Source organism: Panthera pardus, unplaced genomic scaffold (assembly GCF_024362965.1).
Source record: "Panthera pardus isolate Hobbes unplaced genomic scaffold, ASM2436296v1 HiC_scaffold_16, whole genome shotgun sequence".
Taxonomy (NCBI): domain Eukaryota; kingdom Metazoa; phylum Chordata; class Mammalia; order Carnivora; family Felidae; genus Panthera; species Panthera pardus.
Genome location: NW_026526721.1, coordinates 141396219 through 141421410, shown reverse-complemented (window position 1 = coordinate 141421410; position 25192 = coordinate 141396219). Strand labels below are relative to the sequence as shown.

The 25192-nt window shown below is 39.8% G+C and overlaps 1 long non-coding RNA gene and 1 other non-coding gene across 2 annotated transcripts in view; both read right to left on the bottom strand.

The window, feature by feature from the left end:
- Window positions 1-25192, bottom strand: part of LOC109251385 (uncharacterized) — a 254942-nt gene that overhangs the window by 67911 nt on the left and 161839 nt on the right. The window lies entirely within an intron of this gene.
- On the bottom strand, window positions 12502-12586 carry TRNAQ-UUG (transfer RNA glutamine (anticodon UUG)). The gene has a single exon. It is a non-coding gene; the product is annotated as a tRNA-Gln (tRNA).

Sequence of the window (25192 nt, the reverse complement as noted above, 5' to 3'; positions counted from 1 at the left end):
AAACTCATATGAAGTATTTTATTTTTAGGACTATCATTCAAAGCTTAATACACTTCTTTTGAGGCCTTAGCACAGGGCTTGGGAGAAACAATCTAGACTTCCTTTTTCTTGTGAATTAAAAAGTATAGTATGACTGCTCACAGAAGAGAGAAAGTGCAATAGTGTTCAATAACCTTGAATTATGTTTCCTTCAACCTCAGACACATCACAAGTTTCACAGCTATTTTTTAATAATAAGAACTATAGGTAGGGAGAATCTACAACTTGAATAATCCAAAGATCGCTACTATTTTTTTCGGTAGCATGTTTTAAACCATGGTCACAGCACAAGGGGTATGCTGATAGACTAAGTTCCATAGACACAGTGATTAAGCTCCATTATGGTCCAGTTAGGGGAAAACTGGAGAACTTCTCAGTATCTCACAGTTCATGAGATGCTCTACTTCTCACCCCTTCTTCCTACATGGCAGAAACATACAATATTATGACTCAGAGTAACTCAAAACACAGATTTGGGTAGGAATGCTCTCTCTCTCTCGAGCCGCAACGGTTTCTTTCAAAGTTTGCAAAGACAAGATATCAGTGAGCAGTTTTCATTTAAAAGGAATCTTGGGCTGAGTTCTTTGATGCCTGCTTTCTATTTTACAACTAACTCTGGGAGCTTTGAACATAGCAACACATAGTAACATCTTGCTCAGTCACCTCTGAAATAGGGAAAATAAAGTATGTTTTGAACAGTAACAACAAAAGCAGGTTATACTTAAGAATTATCTTAACTAATCTAACAGAGACTCATGTAATCATTGAGCTTTAAGATTAAAAAACAATTTAGCTACACAAGATGCAAGAATCCATTTATTCAACAGACACTAGGTGAGCAGGTACTATGAGCTAGGCCCTTGCCTACTGGGCACTGAGGACATACTGATGAACAAGACAGTCTCTGTCTTCATGGGCTTCTTCTCAGGAAGAAAAGACAGACAATAGACACGTTACCAACCAACTAATGATACCTTTCATGTCTCAAAAAGAGTGCTAAAGAAAGCAAAACCGATTAACGTGATAAAGCACATATTCTTTGATGCATGCTTACTTGGCATGTACACTTTGATGAAATAAATCCTGGCTTTATTTTTCATGTTTCTTTCCACTGTCATTTCCCTTTTCTGTCATTTTAGCCCTTCCTGTTGCTTCTCTGAGCCGAATAAACATCAATAGTGACTGAATTTCTTCTGGGATGAACTGTCCGACTAATCTCAAAGCACTTCAGTACTTTTTTTTTTATTTTTTTTCCATTTTATTTATTTTTGAGAGAGAGACAGAGACAGAGCACAAGTGGGGGAGGGGCAGAGAGAGGGAGACACAGAATCTGAAGCAGGCTCCAGGCTCCAACCTGTCAGCACAGAGCCCGATGCGGGGCTCGAACCCACGAACCGTGAGATCAAGACCTGAGCCGAAGTCAGTTGCTTAACCGACTGAGCCACCCAGGCGCCCTAGCACTTCAACCTTTTTATTCCAGAGTTGATGTCTTAGGAAAGTAAGAGTTTTAGAGCCAATGATGCCATGATGTAGAAGTTTCATTGCAAGCTTTGCTTTTACAAATGAACAACACAACAAAACATCCATTTTCAGTAAGCTACTCAGGAAGATAAAAATGTATGTTTTCGATAATTCTAATATATTTTTGATATTTTGCTGAAAGCACTTCATACAAAGTCAAAAAGTCGTGAACATGAAAAAGCAAAACAGTGGCAGACCAATGAATTATAATCCTAAGAAAAGAACTGAATTCATCAACTAGGAAGGGTGTCTCTGAGTCATGACAGACTCTATTTCATTCCCTTAGTGACAATATCAGCTACTGATTGACAGTCCTTATCAAAATCATTTCTTATACTGACACAAACTCTTTAAATTTCTTAATACACTTTATTTATTAAAAGCAACTCTTAATTATTCTCACTACTGGCAACACGGAGATTCTGAGAAAGGAAAATTCAATCATAATCCACAAACCTAAATTTAGCCTGATACTCAATCACTACCAGCTCTTTGACTAGAGGTGCTAAAAACTAAGGAAAGCTGTACCCAATTCCTTTCTTTTGATTTTCATAGCCATGAAAATACTCCAGGCAGTGAAATGGCCTGGAGGCAGACAGAAGAAAACAGGAGAAGAAAAATCTCTGTATAATCCACTGACTGAATAACCAATCCCCACATTAGAGTTAATTGTATTGTCACAGCCTGCAGGACTATTACTTTACAAAAAAACACTAGAACTTTCCGAAAAGTGAATAGGATCGCTGTGCCAGTAGAAAGAAAATGCAACTCAGGCTTCCTAAAATCCCCATCTCTAAATGAAACCGTTTAGTCTCATTTCCACAGGGGGAGAGACAGAGACAGACACAGAGAGAAGAAAGATCAAAGCTAAGGCTAAGGTCTAGAGAAACAAGTCTCAAAGTGTAATAGAAAAGGCTACTTTCTGCAAGAAAATGACGCCTCATGGTATTAGCAGTACTCAGATTCTTCAGTTCAACAGAAAGTGATATTCGCCATTATGGTATAAATAGGAATGAAGACATGGTCTTCTCTCAATTGGGGAAACTAAACACAAAGTGTGTATTAAGTGTCATTAAAGAATCACCATTGATTTTCTTAGGTGTTATCCTGGCATGATGATGATTTTGTTTGTCCGTGTTTTTGAGAGCTGTGTGCTGAAGTAGTCAGGGATAAAAGGTCATGATGGCTGACATTTACATTTAAATGGTTCAGTGGAAATAAAACATGTATCACATAAAGTAAATGTGACCACATGATATTGCATGTTGAAAAAGGTGGGTTTGTGGATTGCATTCTATCCCTTCGAGGTTTCTGTATGTTTGAAAATTCCCATACTAAAATATTGGGGAAACTGCAATAGAAAAGTGATATTGTGGCCTCCAACTGAATGAGAAGGACAAATATACACCTAATTATAAAAGAAGTGCAGGAAGTAAGTATCAAAACACAACTTTGAATTTTTGCTTGTTTATTTAAGCATTATCAGGGCTAAAGATGATAGTGACCACCTCTGATTTGGGGGAAACAGAAGACTTCACAAAAGAATTACTATATATAGTATACTATACTATATATACATATATACATATATATATATACTTATATACATATATATATATTGTACACACACACGTAAAAGTATATCTATACTGTATACATATAAGTATATATATATATATGTGTATATATATATATATATACACACACACTTAAAAATGAAAGTATTTTTTTAAGTTTATTTATTTTGAGAGAGAGAGCAAGTGAGGAAAGGGCAGAGAAAGAGAGAGGGAGAAAGAAAGAATCCTAAGCAGGCTCCTCTCTGACATCACAGAGCCTGATGTGGGCTCGAACTCACAAAACGTGAGATCATGACCTGAGCTGAAACCAAGAGTCGGATGCTTAACCGAATGAGCCACCCAGGCGCCCCTAAAAACCGAAAATACTTTAATAGGCAGACAAAGGTGACAAGTACACTCCTATGGAGGGGCAGCATTTGGAAAGGCAAAAAGATTGACATTAGGGGAATGACAAGGGTGAACAAGCTGAGTGTGCATGGAGTTGAAGCCGGGGGTTGTTGAGGGGGTGGAAATGAGCCCAAGCCTGGGCTGAGGCTGGGCCCTGGAGTGCTCTGAGTGTCCAAATCCTGCCTGCAGACTTTATATGCTGGGTGTGGGAGAGACCCTTGAGGTTAGTGCAGTTTGTTTGTTTTCAGCAGGAGAGTGAGACAATTATTTATATGTTTTCTCCAACACTGTATTATATTTATATGCTTTTAAATACAAATCGAACAATAGAGATATTTCACGGATAACAGCACCTCCTAAATGTGCCAGGCACCATTCTAAGCATGATGTGTGCATGAACTCACTCCACTATCTCCATTTCCCAACGGGGCAGGGACTGTTATCACTGTTCTCATTTTACAGGAAAGTAAACTGAAGCACAGAAGCTGAGCAAATTGTCCAAAACCACAGAGCTAGCAAGCGGCAGAGTGAGGATTAAAACCTGGGCAAATTGGCTCAGAACACTCTACCACACGTCCTCTCTTTGTAAGAGAAAATGGAAAATAAATAAGACTACAATCTTCTTCTCTAAATCAGAGTGCAGGAAAGGGAGGTGAGCCAAAAAGAGTCGAATTTGAATCTGACCAGTTGTAAAAACTTAAATAAAATAAAGTAAAACTATCCCTTCAGGGAACTGTCCAGCTTGAGCAACTGCTGGTTAGTGCAGGCAATTGAAAATGCCCACACCCACCTCCAATCCACCTCTCCTCCATGATAGAGGCAACCATGAAATTTTCCATAGATGCACATCTTCACTTGAAAACATTTCCTTTGGCCTCAAGAAGACATGGCTACAGTAGAAATGAGATAAGATGCTCCTGCTATCATGGATGACAAGAACTTCGTCATTGCCTATGAGCTAATGGTAGAGAGGACACTCCTGACGGAGCAACTCTTAGACTCTTTTGGAGTGACTGATGTTTTTTCTTAATATTAATATTTGTATCTCCTCAGGCACTGTCCCCTTTCTTTTTCTAAAGTCAAACGGGCAGAAGAATGCGGTTTGGAAAGAAGGGATTTTGCAACACGCAATGAGAAACGAAGAGAAGTCACAAAGAGTGAGGGAGGATCTCCTGAGCAGTGGGGAAGGGTGCTCTTCCTGAAGGGTGGCAGGCAGACAGCAAAGCCCCAGAGATAGAGCCCCATGATGCTCCTGGAAGGCCATCTCCTAAGCTCTGAGGTTCATAGCACTGTCAAAATTCCTTCCTCCAAACTGGAAGGGCGGCAGAGTTCCAAGACCGCAGGGGACCACAAACACATGGACAAAGCACACAAGAGGATGAAGCCCCCCAGTGGCTTGGTACCAACTAAGACCTTGAAGCTTCAGCTTGACTCTAGGGAGAGGAGGAGTCTCATGAAGGACTGAGGCGAAATTTCCTGCCGGCCAGGAAAGTGGGTATTCATAGTCCAAATTGTGTCAGTTGAAAGGAAGGAATTGAAGAAATGTGATATTTCTTGTCTACTTCCATTTGTGGGCTGAGAGTCATACTGTTACACCTGTAATCTTTTTGAATACAAATATTTTCAAAGCCTCATCAAAGCTAATGAGAAAAAGAGTACCAGAGAACTTTAATATCTTTTTTCTCTTTCCAATAGCCAAAAAAAGTTGGGGAGAGAGGTTGTTTTTCAGCCATGGAAAAGTAAACACTACAATCAGAGCAGAGCACTATAACCTAGTAGCAGTTGCCTATAGATTGCAATTTGAGGGGGAGCAGAAAGACACTACAAACTGTTTTCCTACTATTACTAAAGTTGCATTATTAACAAATATGCCAGATACTTAGGCATTACCCCCAATTTGTGCACTTTCAAGTGTAAATACTACCAAGGACAGTAAAGAATAATAATATTCTCTTTTCTCTGCGACAAGACGGTTGAATTTTGATGAAATAAAGGTCTTGGTGTTTAGGATCCCTGAAATAGGTCAGCACAGAACAGAAGAACAGAATCAGGCAGCTTAGACCAAACAAACAAACAAACAACCACTATAACTATGTGATTTTGCTTAATGGTGTGATTTTGCTCAAAGACCTCGCCAAGGCCACAGTGGCTTTGCTTCTCTTGATTCCCAACTACTCCCAGGAAGATGGAGCATACTGCAAGGGAAGAAAGAGGCTGCTGGCCTTCCTCCAGATATAAGAAATATAGTAAGAATGTATATTTTTATATAGTAAGAATGTATATTTTTATATATATATTTTATATATAAGTAAAATATAGTAAGTATATATTTTATATAGTAAGGATGTATTTTTTTATTTTTTAAAATTTACATCCAAATTAGTTAGCATATAGTGCAACACTGATTTCAGGAGTAGATGCCTTAATGGCCCTTACCCATTTAGCCCATCCCCCCTCCCACAACCCCTCCAGTAACCCTCAGTTTGTTCTCCATATTTATGAGTCTCTTATGTTTTGTCCCCCTCCCTGTTTTTATATTATTTGTGCTTCCCTTCCCTTATGTTCATCTGGTTTGTGTCTTAAAGTCCTCATATGAGTGAAGTCATATGATTTTTGTCTTTCTCTGACTGACTAATTTCACTTAGCATAATACCCTCTAGTTCCATCCCCGTAGTTGCAAATGGCAAGATTTCATTCTTTTTGGTTGCCGAGTCATACTCCATTATATATATATATATATATATATATATATATATATATATATATTCTTTATCCATTCATCCATCGATGGACATTTGGGCTCTTTCCATACTTTGGCTATTGTGGATAGTGCTGCTATAAACATGGGGGTGCATGTGTCCCTTCGAAACAGCACACCTGTATCCCGTGGATAAATGCCTAGTAGTGCAATTGCTGAGTCGTAGGGTAGTTCTATTTCTAGTTTTTTGAGGAACCTCCATACTGTTTTCCAGAGTGCCTGCACCAGCTTGCATTCCCAAGATTGATGTATATTTTTGAAATCATCCTAAATGTTAGACCTGCACACAGACATGCAAAACAAAACTTCATGCTTTCTTGGGGAACACTGCAGCTTTTATGATCAACCCCTTTTTTTGAGCTCAGTGATAACTGAGGTCCCTGCCAACACTGAGATGCTTTGATTTGGGGGAATATTTAATTACCCATAAGTTAGAGAGGTTGTTAGGGTCAAGAAAAAATTGACAGCAGATACCCTATTTGAAGGGGAAGTAATAGCTTTATTGTTAAGCCTGAGTCAGAGAAATATTTAAATGCCTTTTAAAGGTATACCTTCACCTGGCAACTTCTATTACAAGGCTGGAGTAATGACAGAGCCAGCAGGCACACTTAAAGCCCCACAAAGCAGGGGTGTCTGTGTGGCTCAGTCGGTTAAGTGTCCGACTTAGGCTCAGGTCATGATCTCATGGTCCGTGAGTTCGAGCCCCACATCGGGCTCTGTGCTGACAGCTCAGAGCCTGGAGCCTGCTTCAGATCCTGTGTCTCCCTCTCTCTGACCCTCCCCCATTCATGCTCTCTCTCTCTCTCTCTGTCTCAAAAATAAATAAACATTAAAAAAATTTTTTTTTTAAAAACCTTTAAAAAAAAGCCCCACAAAGCAGAACAGAATTACCACCGATAGTCATATAAGCAAACATCAGCCCCTGCTTGCTCAGGACTTGCCCTCTTTCCCTTAAGTCGTTGGCCATGAGCATCCCCAGCCCAGGTCTGGCCTGTTCAGAGAACATTCTCTACCACTCCTGCATCTGACAGGCCCAGCACCCCCCTACGTCCTTGAGGATGACCTAAGCCTCCCTAATTATCCCCTAATGCATGTGGTCTGCCCCCAGCTGGTTTTCTTCCCTGCCCCATGCTTTCACTCCGGTTCCCTGCTGAAGGAGGCTGGAGCTTGAGCTCACCTGGAACCTGGGTTGAATTCTGATAGACTGTCACTATTGGTTGGACCAGGTTTGATCTATCTCCCCAAAGGCTCACTGAACACATGAACTTCGGGGGGGGGGAGGGGCCTGAGTGTGGATGTAAAAGTAAGCATGGTGCAGGACTGCTACTCCTGCATCACACCCGCCCCACCCATGGACCTGGGCTTCACCTCAGCCTGAGTCTGATGCCATAATCAGATGGAACTTTTCAGGGTTTTTGAAGGAAGGGTAAGTACATGGAAGAGACGTATATTGTTGCAGCCAGACAGTAAGCCTGTGGCAAACTATCTTTTCCAAAAACAGCTGCATCTATGTTCTGGATTCCAAATGCTCTTCCATTATTTTGACATTGAGAGTTCAAATCTATTCCCTTCCCCTTGAAACTTGGCAAATCTTTGTAACTGCCTCAGTATGTTAGAATACTGTGGAAGGGACACTGTTTAGTCAACTTGAGAGGCTGGGTAATAAAGGCAATGTGGCTTCCACCTGGCTTTCTATCTTAGGATGCTCACCCTGGAAACACAGCCACTGTGTGGGATGAATGCCCAGATTATATGGAGGGGGAGTGTGTCGATGTTCCAGACAATAGTCTCAAGGGTTAAAGTCTCAGCCAACAGCCAGCATCAACCATCAAGCATGTGAGTGACAGAACCTTCAGATGATTCGAGCCCCCAGCTATCAATCATCCCATTCTTAAGTCTTCTACCTGAGGCCCCAGACACCACAGAACACAGGCAAACCATCCTTGCTGTTCCTGCCTAAATTCCTGACTCACAGAATCCATGAGCATAATAAATAGCTGTTTTTTGCAACAAGTTTTGGGGTAATTTGTTGCACAGTAATAGATAACCAGAAAACCATAAAGGATAATACCCTCTTTATAATTCCAACATCATTTTGCAAGTAAGAGCTAAAATGAACACAAAAGCAACCTTGAAGGGTGAAAACTGTATCAAATGAGCATCCAGATGGCGTGAGCACATTTCTAAGAGCTGGATGCATGTTTGATCTGAGCCTCTGCCTTCTGCAACACCAGATGTGATGGTCAGAAGAACAACCTCTTTCTTTCCTTTTCCAAAGACAGGAAGGGCAACTCCGGGACCACTTCCCACTGTCCAATCCGAGAAGCAGCTCTCCACAGATATGTGCATGCACTGGAAACCCTGCTTTCGAAAAGTGACCCAGAACTTCTTTTGATACCCACGATCTTGTATGTAAAGAGTCCTTTACAGACAGTCTCGATACGCATGACAAATTACAAATGATGCCACTATCCTATTGAAGACTTTTGCTTGCATTGCATTAATTCCTCCACTCGGTATCATTACTTCATATTCTCTTTAGGGAATGACTTTATAGTAGGTTGAATGATTGGCCACAAGTATTTGCCCCTCACTGTATCCATTTTTGTCACGTGACTGTGCTCTTCCTCCTGCTAGAGGCAAGAAATATTTCCCCGGCCTCATGGGTGTTGGAACTGTCTGTGTGATTTGCTCTGGTGAATGAATGTGAGTGAAAGGAGCACTATGTTGGTGTGGGCTTACGTTTTAAACAGCAGCGCTTGGGGACGCCTGGGTGGCTCAGTCTGTTAAAGTGTCTGACTTCGGCTCAGGTCATGATCCCACGGTTCGTGGGTTTGAGCAGGGCCCTGTGCTGACAGCTCAGAGCCTGGAGCCTGCTTCAGATTCTGTGTGTGTGTGTTTCTCTCTCTGCCCCTCCCCTGCTCATGATCTGTCTCTCTCTGTCTCTCAAAAATGAATAAATGTTAAAAAAAAAAAACAAACTAAACAGCGGCGCTTGTTTCCACTGTACCTTATATCTCTATCATCACTGTGAGTTTGCCTCAAGTGGTGTAACCTAACAACAGAAGACTGTTAAAGTTCATTTACCCTGTCAGTAGTACTCTAAAAAGAATGCTTGTTTTCACTACCTAGATCCCCAGAAAACCTCTGATTTCCTTCTGATACTTGGTTATTCTGCCTTTACTCAATGAAAGCAACATGACTAGGGATGTTTGGAACAAATCTGCCCAGTGAAAGAAATCTACACGTAAATCTCTTGGAGCAAAACAGCCTAGCTCAGAAGGAGGCAGTTCTGGTAGTGGGGTGGGGGGGGGGGGGGGGAAGGACACACAGACAAAAAAAAGAACTGTATGTTAAAAATTCAACCTTTGGAAAGTACCCTGGGAGATGGGGGTGGGGCTATAAAATGTAAAAGAAACAAAATTTGACCTTCACCAAAAGATCCATTGTGCTTGATGTTTATGCAAAAGCCTCCACATTCCAAAATGGGATTTGTACCATGCCTTGTCAATTAAGAGAAAGAAATACTTTATAAATCAATTACAGGCTCTAGCTTTCTGCTTGCCAACCAAAGCAACCGAATGGCTAATAAGTACACACAGTGCATGTGCACACACCACACACACACACACACACACACACACACACACACACACACAGTAAGACTTCCTAGCAAATGCAGCCCAGAGACCATATTAATCAGAAATACCTGACTTATTTCACACAGTGTGACCTGGGCTCAACACTGTGATTATTTCTGGGGCTGTTATATGTTATGTTATTTTCGTACGAGTTTCAGCAAGCCTTGTTATGTTTCCCAAGTGTAATCAATCACATTCATTATTTTCAGGTTTCTTTTAGCTGTTACCCTTAGCATTGGGGTAACCGTGTGGAATTTCACAGCCCAAGCAAGCTCATTAGCTTGTGTGGCATTTCTATTTCTCAATTTTGGCAGTCTGTGGGAAGTGGGATTCAATGGCTGCGTGCAGTCATTCATCCGTCAGGGACAGCATCCTTCATCTGTTGCTTTTTTTTCCCCTTCGCCACAGAAATCTTCCCTTTTATTTTTCTGCACGTTAGAAGACATGAGATTTTACCTAACCTTAGTGTTAATACAAAGCACTCAAGTTTGACCTTATATTCTCATTTTTCATTTCATGAAAACACAGCAAAAGAAGCAGAAAATGGATTCTTCCTAGTTTCACCTCAAAATACCTCCAGTTCTGGGTTTGGGGATCATAAAATACTTTAAGTACCCAAAACTAACAGGGAAAAAAGATCTCAAACCTAAGCCCGTAATAAGAAACATAAATTAAAACTGTTTTATTTTTTTAATTATTTTATTTAAATCCAAGTTAGTTAATATATAGCGTAATAATGATTTCAGGAGTAGAACCCAGTGATTCATCACTCACATATAACACCCAGTACTCATCCCAGCAAGTGCCCTCCTTAATGCCCATCATCCATTCAGCCCACCCCCTCACTTAACACCCCTCCAGCAACCCTCAGTTTGTTCTCCGTATTTAAGAGTCTCTTATGGTTTGCCTCCCTCTCTTTTTTTATCTTATTTTTCCTTCCCTTCCCCTATGTTCATCTGTTTTGCTTCTTAAATTCCACATGTGAGTGAAATCATATATTTATCTCTCTCTGACTTACTTCACTTAGCATAATACATTCTACTTCCATCCGTGTTGTTACAAATGGCAAGAGTTCATTTTTTGATCACTGAATAATATTCCATTATATGTAGGTGTGTGTGTGTATGTGTATATACATATATATATATGTATATACATATATATGTATACATACGTATATGTATATATATATACACATACACACACACACACCACATCTTCTTTAACCATCATTAGTCGATGAACATTTAGGCTCTTTCCATAATTTGGCTATTGTTGATACTGCTGCTAGAAACATTGGGGTGCATGTATCCCTTCGAAGCAGCGTTTTTGTATCCTTTGGATAAGTACGTACTAGTGCAATTGCTGGGTGTAGGGCAGTTCTATTTTTAATTTTTTCAGGAACCTCCATACTGTTTTCCAAAGTGGCTATACCAGTCTGCATTCCCATCAACAGTGCAAAAGGGTTCCCCTTTCTCCACATCCTTGTCAACATCTGTTGTGTCCTGAGTTGTTCATTTTAACCATTCTGACAAGTGTGAGGTGGTACCTCACTGTGGTTTTGATTTGTATTTCCCTGATGATGAGTGATGTTGGGCAGCTTTTCACGTGTCTCTTGGCCATCTGGTTGTCTTCTTTGGAAACGTGTCCACTCATGTATTTTGCCCATTTCTTCACTGGAATATTTGTCTTTCAGGTTTTGAGTTTGCGAAGTTCTTTATAGATTTTGGATACTAACCCTTTACCCGGTATGTCATTAGCAAATATCTTCTCCCATTCCGTTGGTAGCCTTTTAGTTTTGTGGATTGTTTCCTTCTCCGTGTAGAAGCTTTTCATCTTGACGAGGTCCTAATAGTTTATTTTTGCTTTTGTTTCCCTTGCCTCTGGAGATGTGTCTAGTAAGAAGTTGTTGCAATGGAGGTCAAAAAGGTTGTTGCCTGTTTTCTTCTCTAGAATTTTGATGGTTTCCTGTTTTATATGTTGGTCTTCGATCCATTTTGAGTTTATTTTTGTGTATGGTGTAAGAAAGTGGCCCAGGTTCATTCTTCTGCATGTTGTTCTCCAGTTTTTCCAACACTATTTGTTCAAGAGACTCTTTTTTCCATTGGATACTCTTTCCTGCTTTGTCAAAGATTAGTTGGCCATACATTTGTGCCTCCACTGCTAAGTTCTCTATTCTGTTCCACTGATCTATGTGTTTGTTTTTGTGATAATACCATACTGTCTTGATGATTACAGCTTTGTAATACAGCTTAAAGTCCAGAATTGTGATGCCTCCAGCTTTAGTTTTCTTTTTCAACATTACCTTGGCTATTTGGGGTCTTTTCTGGTTCTGCACAATTTTTAGAATGGTTTCTTCTTGCTCTGTGAAGAATGCTGGTGATATTTTGATAGAGATTGCATTGAATGTAGATTTCTTTGGGTACCATCAACATTTTTTTTAATTTTTAAAAAATTTTTTTTAATGTTTATTTATTTTTGAAGGAGAGAGAGACAGAGTGTGAGTTGGGGGCGGGGGCAGAGAGAGAGGGAGACACAGAATCCGAAGCAGGCTCCAGGCTATGAGCTTTCTGCACAGAGCCTGATGTGGGGCTCGAACCCACAAACCAGGAGATCATGACCTGAGCCAAAGTCGGACGCTCAACCGACTGAGCCAACCAGGCGGCCCATACTATCGACATTGTAACAATATTTGTTCTTCCAATCTGAGCATGAAATGTTTTTCCATTTCTTTTTGTATTCTTCAATCTCTTTCATATTACATGGGATCAATTTTTTTAAATGGAATCAATTCCTTATTTCTCTTTCTGCTGCTTCATTATTGGTGTATAGAAATGCAACTGATTTCTATACATTGATCTTATATCCTGTGACTTTGCTGAATTCATGTATCAGTCCTAGCAGTTTTTTGGTGGAGTCTTTTGGGTTTTCTATGTAGAGGATCATGTCATCAGCGAAAAGTGAAAGTTTGACTTCCTCCTTGCCAATTTAGATAGCTTTTATTTCTTTTTATTGTCTGATTGCTGAGGCTAGGACTTCCAGCACTATGTTGAACAACAATGGTGAAAGTGGACATCTCTGTGGAGTTCCTGACTTTAGGGAGAAAGTTTTCAGTTTTTCCCCATTGAGGATGATATTAGCTGTGGATCTTTGGTATATGGCCTATGTGATCTTAAGGTATATTCCTTCTATCCCTACTTTTTTATCAAGAATGGATGTTGTGGGGTTTTTTTAGTGCTTTTTATGCATCTCTTATAAGGATCATGTGGTTCTTATCCTTTCTTTTTTTAATGTGATGTATCACATTGATTGACCTGTGGATATTGACCTGTGAACCATCCCTGAAACCCAAGAATAAATCCCACTTGATTGTGGTGAATAATTCTTTTAATGTATTGTTGGATCTGGTTTGCTAGTATCTTACTGAGAATTTTTTTCATCCATATTCATCAAGGAAATTGGTCTGTAGTTCTTTTTAGTAGGGATTTTGCCTGATTTTGGAATCAAGGTAACGCTGGCTTCATAGAAAGAGTTTTCCTTCCGTTTCTATTTTTTGGAACAGTTTTAAGAGAGTAGGTGTTAATTCTTCTCTAAATGTTTGGTAGAATTCCCCTGTAAAACCATCTGGCCCTGGACTCTTATTTGTTGGAGATTTTTGATTACTGATTCAATTTCCTTAATGGTTATGGGTCTATTCAAATTTTCTATTTCTTCCTGTTTCAGTTTTGGTAGTTTATATGATTCTAGGAATTTGTCCATTTCTTCCAGATTGCCCAATTGTTGGCATATAATTGCTTATGATATTGTCTTATTATTATTTGTATTTCTGTGGTGTTGGTTGTGATTTCTCCTCTCATTCATGACTTTATTTATTTGGGTCTTTTCCTTTTCTTTCTGATGAATCTGGCTAGGGGATTATCAATTTTGTTAATTCTTTCAAAGAACCAGCTCCTGGTTTTGTTGAACTATTCTACTGTTTGTTTGGTTTTTTTATTATTATTTCAATGTCATTGATTTCTGCTCTAATCTTTATTATTTCCCTTCTTCTGCTGATTTTGGGCTTTATTTGCTGTTCTTTTTCCAGTTCCTTTAGGGATAAGGTTAGGTTGTGTATTTGAGACATTTGTTCATTCTTTAGGAAGACTTAGATTGCTATATACTTCCCTCTTATGTCTGCCTTTGCTGTATCCCAGAGGTTTTGGGCTGTCGTGTTTTCATTTTCATTGGCTTCCATGTATTTTTTAATTTTCTCTTTAATTTCTTGGTTTATCCTTTCATTCTTTAGTAGGATGTTTTTTAACCTCCAAGTATTCATGTTTTTTCCAAATGTTTTTTTATGGTTGATTTCAAGTTTCATATCATTGTGGTCTGAGAATATGCACAGTATGATATTGATCTTTTTGTACTTGTTGAGGGCTGATTTGTGACCCAGTATGTGTTTTGTTCTGGAGAATGTTCATGTACACTTGAGAAGAACGTGTATTTTGCTATTTTAGTATGAAATGTTCTGAATATATCTGTTATGTCCACCCAGTCTAGTGTATCATTCAAAACCACTGTTTCCTTATTGACTTTCTGCTTAATCTGTCCATTGTTGTAAGTGGGGTGTTAAAGTCATCTACTATTATGGTATTATTATCAATGAGTTTCTTTATGTTTGTGATTAATTGATTTATGTATTTGGGTGTTTCAAGTTGGGGGTATAAATATTTATAATTGTTAGATCTTAGTAAATAGACCCCTTAATTATGATATTATGTTCTTCTTCATCTTTTGTTACAGTCTTTGTTTGAAAATCTAGTGTGTCTGATAAAAGTGTGGCTACTCCAGATTTCTTTTGAAATCCATTAGCATGATAGATGGTTCTCCATCCCCTCCCTTTCAATCTACAGGTGTTTCTAGGTCTAAAATGGGTCTCTTGTAAGCAGCATATAGATGGGTTTTATTTCTTCATCCATTTTGATACCCTATGTCTTTTGATTAGGGCAGTTAGTACATTTACATTTAGAGTGATTAAAGATATTAATTTAGTGCCCTTGTGTTGCCTGTAGAGTGGGTTTTTGTGGTGATGTTCTCTGGTCCTTTCTAGTCGTTATTGCTTTTGGCCTTTTTTCTTTTGTTTTGTTTTTTTTCTCCCCTCAAGAGTCCCACTTAAGATTTCTTGCAGGGCTGGTTTAGTGGTCATGAGCTCCTTTAGTTTTTGTTTTTTGGAAAACTTTTTATCTCTCCTTCTATTTTGAATGAGAGCCTTGTTCGATAAAGAATTCTTGGCTGCATATTTTTCCATTTCAGCACATTGAATATATCCTGCCACTCCTTTCTGGCCTGCCAAGTTTCTGTGGACAGATCTGCTGTGAACCTAATCTATCTTCCCTTATAGGTTAAGGACTTTTTTTTCCCTTGCTGCTTTTATAATTCTTTCCTTGTCTGTGTATTTTGTGAATTTGACTATGATATGCCTCGGTGATGGCCAGTTTTGGTTGAATCTAATGGGAGTTCTCTGTGTTCTTGGATTTTGATGTCTGTGTCCTTCCCCAGATAAGGAAAGTTTTCAGCTATAATTTGCTCACATGAATCTTCTGCCCCTTTTACTCTCTCTTCATGTTCTGGGACTCCTATGATTCAAATGTTATTCCTTTTTAATAAGCCACTGAGTTCTCTAATTCTTATATCATGACCTTTTGCCTTTGTTTCCCTCGTTTTTTCCCCTGCTTCATTATTTTCCATGATTTTATCTTCTATATTGCTGATTCACTTCTCTGCTTTGTCTATCCTTGCCATCATGGCATCCATTCAAGATTGCACCTCAGTTATAGCATTTTTAATTTTGGCCTGACTAGATTTTAGGTTTTTTTATCTCCACAGAAAGGGATTCTCTGGTGTCTTCTATGCTTTTTTTCCTACCTCAGCTAGAATTCTTATAATTGTGATTTTAAATTCTAGTTCAGACATCTTACTTTTATCTGTGTTGATTAAATCCCTGGACATCATTTCTTCCTATTCTTTATTTTTGGATGAATTCTTCCATCTGGCAAGTTATCTGGCTCAAATTATGCAGATTGTTGCATTAATCCTCAGATCAATATCCTAGGTGTTCAAAATGATTTGATGCTGCATTTCAGGGATGAGACGAGATCAGGGTCCCCATACTAATCTGCCGTCTTACCTCCTCTCCAAGAGTGTTAGAAGACATTGTCCTTAAACCCTTTTCTTCCCCACCAGAAATCATACAGGTCCCCCGTTCCCGACTATGAAAAGTTACAGGGTTCCTAAAAAACCTTTCATAAGCAGAAATGGCATAAAACAAAGAGGCAGGTACCACTATTTTATGTGGAAACTATTTTAAGCATTCCCAAACCCCCAAAATCATCTCAGTTATACTTTTATGATACCTTAGGACACATCTTGCTAACAGATGCACAAAATAAATCCAGGTAAAGCACAGATACTCACAGACACACCTCAAAGCTATGGCAGCCTGATGCTGAGATGCTGAGTGTGGTTCCCAGAGAAGGAACTGGTAGTGCCATTCTTGCTTCCCTCTATCACGGTTCATGGCCATAAGCATAAATCCTCTTTGAATTTCTCTCCATTAGTGAAAACAGGTACTGACATAGGTCATTCATAAAAGCAAAATTATGTATGGTGAACTCTCAAAAAGCAGGGGAAACCTGCATCATGAAAGGAAGAACATGCCCTCATTATAATGGTAAAGCTGAACAACAGAAATCTCAAGCATACTTTTTCTCTGTACAGGGGACCAGAACCTAGGTGAACTAGAACAAATTCATAGACTTGGGGGGGAAATGAATGTGAAATACTTTTCTCAGTAGTAGAATTCCTGCCTAGAGTAAGGGTGCATTCCTGAGCTATCAAAAGTCAAGGAGAAAAATTAGTGGGGGACAAGGACTGGGAAGTTTATATACATTTTCATCACCTAATATGTCCAGTCTGCCTCATTATTGGGTCCTAATTATCAGAATTATATAATTCAAGGTTACTACTGAGAAGTCCATTTAAAAATGTACCTACTAACACATGTCTAATGCATACAAAACACTATTCCAATTTCCAGCTGACCGAGACTTACAGAGTTGAGCAAGATATGGTCTCAGTTTTCAAGGAGGATACGTGTTAAGCAATCACCCACATACAAAGCAAATAAATGCCACAGTGCAGGATAGGCAAAGGAGGGAGGGCACAGGAGCACCCGGGTGGCTCTGTCAGTTAAGCTTCCAACTTCAGCTCAGGTTGTGATCTAATGATTTGTGAGTATAAGTCCTGCATCGCACTCTCTGCTTTCAGCCTGGAGCCTGCTTCAGATCCTTGGTCTCCCTCTCTCTCTGCCCCTCCCCTGCTTTCATTCTCTCTCTCAAAAATAAATAAACTTGGGGAAAAAAAAAGAAGGGATGGCACATGATAAGGGAGGATCAGGGAATGCTTAGATATGGCTGCATTCTGCACTGCCAGTGGACACCTGCTAGCTACTGGCTCTGTGGGGTCCATGGGTTCTGTTCAGCTATTTTCTGTAAATTTGTTGCCAACACTGAAACTTTGGAATATTGCTTATAAGTATCTGGAATTCTGGCTTCTCTTGCTAAATAAGATGATCTGAAAATTTGGGGTCCACGTGCCAGCCTGGCAATAATTACTTAGAGCAGCATAGAAACAGTCATAGATCTCCACTTTGGTTTGGTCCCCACGACTCCCCGTTGCACTCAACTCCTGGCCTGCTTCATTCCTTTCTTTTGTCTGCTCTGATCCTATATGCTCCTATCTGCCTTAAAGAACAGATAGAATCTCAACATACAGAGCTGGAGAGGGAAGATCAGAGCAAAGGTAGAGAGGCAGAAGAGTTTAGGCTATGCTCAGGGAACTGTGAGCAATCTGCTCAAAGAATAGGCTTAAGAATGAGATGAATTTAAAAATAGACAAATGATGGTTGGGACAAGTTGGGGGGGGGGGGACTCCACAGACTTCTCCTAATGCCAGGATGAAGCAAATTGACTCAATTTGGTCAGAATGTGAAGCAAATTCAGAATGTTAGATCAGGGAATTGCCACCATCTGAGATAGCTTTCGGAATGATTAATCACAGGTGAGCAGAATAGACCTAGGATTCTATTGTAGATGCTGAGGTAATTAAGTGACAGAAGGAGAAGAAAGGATGGCACACGCTTGGTGGACACTGAGGAGATGGTGTAGACCAGGCTTGGGAACGGCTTAGATAGGGTGGTGGGGAAAGAATGAAGTGAGTAGGGAGGAAGAAAAATAAAAAATGCCTCTATGTCTGGGGTCCCAAGCTCAAATGTCTTCAGGTACAGTCATGTAGCAAAAATACGATAAGCAGCAGGTATAAATGTCAAGGATTGGTGGAGACTTTGGTGGGCTGGGGAATGCACATTCAAAATCAATTCATAAACTCAAAAAACAAGAAGAAGTGTGCCCATCAAACAATCCACGTCAATGCAAAACAAACAGCAAGCTGCCCACGAAAAGCCTTGAAATAAGAGACATGAAAAGGCATACTTATAGGTGGTTCTCCCAGTAGAGATGTCCATCAGGTCAGGGTAAACACACGTATGAAGTTTAGGTGTAGACAAAAGGCATGAGTTTTGGTTTGCAAACCAATGGATAAATGATAGAATCTCAAGATTGGGGATCATGAAGTTCAGGGATTCATCCATGTGCTGATGATAGTTGAGGCTGTGGAAGAAGGTACAAGATCAGAGGAAAAGAACCAGAGGATGGGAAGCATTCCCCCCAGGGAGTCCTTAAGGAGCCTCTGTTCCCTGGGAGCTGGGCAAGAAAGAGGAGGCTGAGAAATGGAAGGAGAAGCAGGAAGTAAACTGGGATATAACAGTATTATGAAAACTATAGGAGGAAAAATATTCAAGAAAGAGGAAATGATCTCCCGTGTGAAATTCCCTATTCCCTTCTGTCCCCTTCTCAAAGACTCATTTAATTAAAATACCTTTCTCCCCAAACTGATAATATCTGCAATAGCTTTTCACAGTGTCAAGCAGAAAGAACCCCATCTGTTCTCCGATCTTCATTGCCTTCCCTTTTGCCCCAGGGCAAAGTCTCTTACACACATCAGGAGTAATATGCAAAACGATTTTTCAACCACCGACTCGCCCCTGATGCGTGCAGACGCAAGTGAGACAGCATCTTTTATGTGACCTCTCAAAACCCTGCCTACTGCCTCCTTTGGTGATATTTGGAACTTCCCAAAGAAGCCAGATTTTCCTGGGCATCATTCTCCTCTTCCCAGGCAGCTGAGAAGTGAGCTGTGAGAGTACAAAATGCCACAATAAGAAGAAACCCTTCCCTGGGTGAAGAGATAGAGATGAAATCAGGATATATAACAGGGTATCACGATCCTCCCCCTCCAAGCCATAAATCTGGAACCGAAGCCATTTTATGGGTTCCCACATCATCACTGAAGCCAAAATTACTCCTAAATCACCCGGCTTGTATCTCAGATGACAACCTGCAGGGTTAGTGATTTTGCTTTAAAAATAAATAAATAATTGTTCTCCGTGCTTCCTTGAAAAGATGAAACAGTGCACAGGCAAAAGATACTATTTTTTAACTCGGGGAACATCTCTTACTCAGCTGGCTTCAGCCCTTTATAAGGCCCTGAGTCACCAAATGGCAGGAGCTCCTGAGATGCCCTTAATTTTAGTGCTTCCTGCAACTTTAATTTTAAGAGACGCCATTGCCCTCATCCCACATTGGGAGACTTCCCTGGCTGAACTAGTTTCCCACACCATCACTCCAAAGCCAGGGATTAAGAAAGCTGTTATCTCCCATTTTTTATACCAATGTCAGTAAAGTTTCAAAGTAAATACGGACAATGGAGGCCAATGTCACATCCCTGAGACAAGAAAGTGTTCAGTCTATACCTAGAAAAGGAAGAGTCCTGTGATTTACAGAGAGTGCCTTCGTTCAAGGGCAAAAAGTGTCTTAGACAAGAAGAGCTCCAACTTAACAAGACTTGAAAAGGAAATTAGATGACAAAGTCCATCATGAAAAGTGGGATTTCTAAAGGGCACAGAGAAACAATTGCTTCCGCTCAACTGCTGCAGCCAAAGATAGAGTACCATGTTCTCTTGGTCCCTTAAACTCATCAGGTATTTCCACCTTTACAAGTCGATCATGCCATCCACCCTCCCTATTTCTCTGTGTCAGCCATGAGAATCTTATCTTTCCTTCATGGCATGGTGCAAATCCTGTCTTCCTTACACAGCTTTCTTTCCTTCCTGGCCTACATGCATCACTCTCTTCCTCTGAAGCTCTACAGTATTTTTAAACTATTCATCTTCGTTCTTAATCCCACATGCGCTTAGATGCTGCAAGTCAAAGTCTTGTCTCCCCAGCCAGATCATGAACTTGATGACATGAACTCTCCTGGGATGTCATCATATCCCCTGCAGCAGTGGCACCGTGCCATGCCACCAAACCCTCCTAAGAACCACTGAACACAGGGGGTTATGCAGAGATATATGGGGAGATACAAGGAACAGAAAAGCAAAAGGTCCAAGGAAGTTTGCTTTATTATTTAAAAGAAATTCATAATTACATCCAAAATACTTTGCCAATTAAATTCATGCTAATCTCTGTGTCAACAACTCCACTGAGGAAAGATTATTTTCTCGAGTCTTTCACAAAATCCAGGAGAGTCTCTTAACATAGAACTCCCTTTTTCCTTAATTACCAAAATGATCATAATTTCAACCAGAAGCTGTTTATCAGATCAGATCACCTGTCACTCTAAGGAAGCTTCAGATTTGACTATCTTCTTCTTTTCTTTTCTTTTCTTTTCTTTCTTCCTTCCTCTTTCTTTCTTTCTTTCTTTCTTTCTTCTTTTCTTTATTCCTTCCTTCCTACCTTCCTTCCTTCCTATCATCCTTCCTTCTTATCTTCCTTCCTTCCTTCCTTCCTTCCTTCCTTTCTTTTATACAACAGTGCCAGGTACTATCCTAGATTCTGAGAATACTGTGCTGAGTAGGACAAAAACCCTGTTCTCATGGAGTTGACATTCTAATAGAAATAGACAATATATGTATGAATAAGTAACAATTATCAGGATGTGATCCCTGCTATACAGAAAAATAAATTAGAAAAAGGAGCTAGAGAATAATGGGGGAATGAAGAGACACTGTGATCTGTTCTGGATTGAAGAAGGACTGAAGGAGACGGCATTTGAATGGAAACTTGAAAAAAATCAGAGAGCAGGAGGGCTAAAGAGCACCCACAAAGAAAGAAGAGCAAGTGCAACGGTCCTGGGGAAAAACTAGTTTGAAGTATTCTAGGGCTAATAGGGAGACCAGTGCCTCTGGAGCAATGATTCGGGAGCAGAATAAGCAAGGAGAAGGGTAGATCCCTCACCAGGAACCGAATCGGTTGGCACCTTGATCTGTCTTCCCAGTCCAGAACTGTGAAAAATACATGTCTGTTGCTCAAGCCCCCTAGTCTGTGACATTCTGTTATGGCAGCCTGAGCTGAGTTAACACAGGTAGTAAGGAAATAAGTGAAAAATACCAAAGGTGTCTGACAGATGCTGCAACTGCAGAAAAGTGGAGAAAAAACTCCCAAAGGTGACATTTAGCAGACACTCTTAGTCACTTCTAGCTCCTGAATAAATTTCTATCATTTTCATTGGCTGAGGGATTACTTAGTGTGAGTTCACTGTTCTTCCTAGTGGTGATATTCTTACCTACGTATTTTTCGATATTTTATATACTCTTTGCGTGAACTCCCAAAATCCACACATCTGGGTCCATTAGATACTTTTGCATCTCTTTTCGCTCACCAAATGTGACAGCATTTCTTTGAATTTCAATTAATTCAGTGATCACTGAATCTACCTCTTTTATAAGGTAACAGTTGCATGAGTCCATTCTTTGGGAGGAAATCTCTCCAAGAATTTTATACATCATTTTATATATCATCATAAAATATATTTAATTTTGCGTTCATTTTGCTGATTCATCTGCCAAAACTCCACAAACCATGTAAATCTTAAGAAGGAAAATGATATTATCCTTCCTGAATTTCTCTACCTGAAATTCAATAGCCTTCTTAGTGAGCAAGACTGAACAACAAAAAGAAATAACATTCGTCTTCTCCAAAGTAAAGAAGCAGGGATGAAGTACTCAAGTGGGCTAGGTCCCGGAGCCTTCCGGAGCTAAAGTTTATATTGCATGGTTTTAACAGATTTTGTCGGTGGAAGTGTGTTTGTGGTTTGCAGTTTCATTTTGTTATCTCGTTCCAGTAAGAAAAGTCACACTGCTTACAAAACTGAGAAACTTATTAGAATCCTGTGGTGTTTGCCTGCTTCGATTTTCACACGGCGAGCCAACATAAAATGAAGGGTAGTGTTGGAAAGGGAAAGGTGGAACATTTGCAAAAATTCGCAGCTGGAGGCAGCACCGCCTCAGCTGTGCAGAAGAGTCTTCCAGCCTCAACGTCCTCCTTCTTCTCAAACACAGGCAATTGTAAGTTAGATTTTGCCCGAAAAACTGCATCTAGAGGTGAGGTCTTATGCAGGGATGGGAACTGGACACGGCAGTTAAGAAAACCACTGTGGAAAATGCCAGAAGATTCTTACATTTGTTTTAATGATTTCAGCTTACCTCGAAGGGGCTCTGAATCACCAGGTGGTTCTAAATGCCAAGTTGGACTGCCGGGCAGTTGGGGTGAAGTGAAAAAAGGCTGTGCTGAGTCAATAGATGTGTTTGTTTTTTATTCAATTCTTTGTGAGGCATCATCGCCAATACTCCTAACAGGCACACCAGGAACAACTAGTACAAAAATCACAGAGGTGCAAAAATCACACGAAAAATCAATTAGAGAAATAAGCCTTGGGAAATGTAAACTGGAGCAGATGAAAAAGTAGATAGAAATTCCCAGAAGGACTACAGAAAGCTACAGATTACAGATCCCGGTCAAAGAGAGAAGCCATTGGATAACCAATACATTCATCTGATAATTCGAGGAAAAGCATTCTTAAAAGAACATTTCTTTTTAATAAAAAACAAAACAAAGCAAAAAACAAAAAGCTCTCTAGCATGAGTCTATCGAAATGGTAAAATTAGGACACTGGCCAGAGAGAATATCACAAATGAACATTCCGAGTTTCCTAATAACACTCATCTGCTCTCCTCTTTGGGTTACCAAGTCTCCAAGGAGAGGAATATATGCTTATGACTGACAAATCTCTTGTTGGCAAAGGAAAACTGCCTTTTCTTTCACATCCTTTGACTGGCTACTTCAACCTCAGAATGGAAGATGGGGATAGTTTTCCAAGTGGCTACCTGATTCAAAAGGGAAACTCTGACTCAGTCAATAGCTGTCTTAAACAATTCCTGATAATATGGACCCTAATGTTTCCCAGGCAAACATGCTCATTAAAACTTTGAAAAAAATGGGGCACCTGGGTGGCTCAGTAGGATACGCGTCCAACTTCGGCTCAGGTCATGGTCTGGCAGTTCATGAGTTTGAGCCCCACGTCAGGCTCTGTGCTGACAGCTCAGAGCATGGAGCCTGCCTTTGGATTCTGTGTCGCCCTCTCTCTCTCTGCCCCTCCCCTGCTAGCACTCAGTCTCTGTTTCTCTCTCAAGAATAAGTAAACATTAAAAATTAAAAAAAAAAAAAACAACTTTGACAAAATTTGTAAGTCCTTCTATACAATTTTTAACAAATAACAATGACATTTGAAAAAATTCTCTTTGGGGCGCCTCGATGGCTCAGTCGGTTAAGTTCCGACTTCGGCTCAGGTCATGATCTTGCGGTTTGTGAGTTCGAGCCCCGCGTCGAACAGCTCAGAGCCTGAAGCCTGCTTTGGATTCTGTGACTCCCTTTCTCTCTGTCCCTCCCCTTCTCATGCTCTGTCTCTCTCTGTCTCAAGAATAAATAAAACATTAAAAAAAAAAAGAAAAAATTCTCTTTGCTAAAAAATTAGAACATTATAGAAATGCCTGAACTTCTCTTTGATCTTTAGCACCAAATCTGGCTCCTCCTACTTCCTTTTAGTTTGCCTGGCTTTCTCCAACCCCTTCTCTCTCGAATATAGACATTAGAGCACATATATTTTTTGGTGTTTGTGTTTCATTAATTGAATCATATCATATATACCTTTCTGAATATTTGTTTTTGTGCACTGATCAATGAGATCTGGAACCTTCTATGTTTGTACAAATAGACCTGCCTCAATCTTCTTGATCAGCTGCATAGTATTCCTTGAGAATGTTAGTATATATTTTGCCATTCTCCATTGATAGAGACTTAGGTTATTGTTAATTATTCGCTTTTATAAAAACTCTTCAATGAGCATCTTTTCACAATACATCCTTGGGTACTCTTCAACATGTTTTTCCAGAGTACAATCAGACCAAAGAAATGTCTCATGCTTTTTAAGTGCTGTGCTAAAATAGTAGGGAACAAAGAATGAAATAAAATATACCTGTCAGACTAAAAGACATAAAATTAGAACTTTCCGAAAGGAAACCAGAAAGCTACAGAAGGTTGGTTTGGAAGAGATTCTTAAAAAGTCAGAGATTCCTAGCTTCAAACCTGGCCCCAGCTCCAAATCAAAAAGAATCTAAGTGCCCTGTTTTTGTTTAATGTTTATTTATTTTGAGAGAGAGAGCATGAGCAGGGGCGGGGCAGAGAGAGAGAGAATCCCAAGAAGGCTCCACACCATCAGTGCAGAGCCCAATGTGAAGTTCAATCTCACAAACCTGTGAGATCATGACCTGAGCGGAAATCAAGAGCCAGATGTTCCACCGACTAAGCCATCCAGGCACTACTATGTGTCCCTCTATGGGAATGGCAAAACACATACTACCTAAAGAATCCTATATAGCTTATTTTAAAAAATTACGCACGTCTAGATATATTAACATAGACCGTAACCTTGTGTAACTTTTAAAACGTTACTTTTCTGTCAAGCTTTAGTTCCCCCATCAAAATATGGAAAGCACAATTTTTTGAAATGAATCTACAGCATAAAGTTCTTGCACAGATTAAATAACAGAATACTTGTTAAGCACTTAGGATACTAATGACACAGAATAAGTGCTCAAAAGATATTGGTTTCCATTACATTTCTATTTTTGATGTGTCCCACGATGGTGGAGGAATTTCAATAACCCAAGGCCATTTATTAATCTGTCAGTCATTTATTAAGCATCCATTATTAGCAGAGCTTTATGCCACCTCATTTGAGGAGAACACAGATGAATGAAATATCATTATAATATT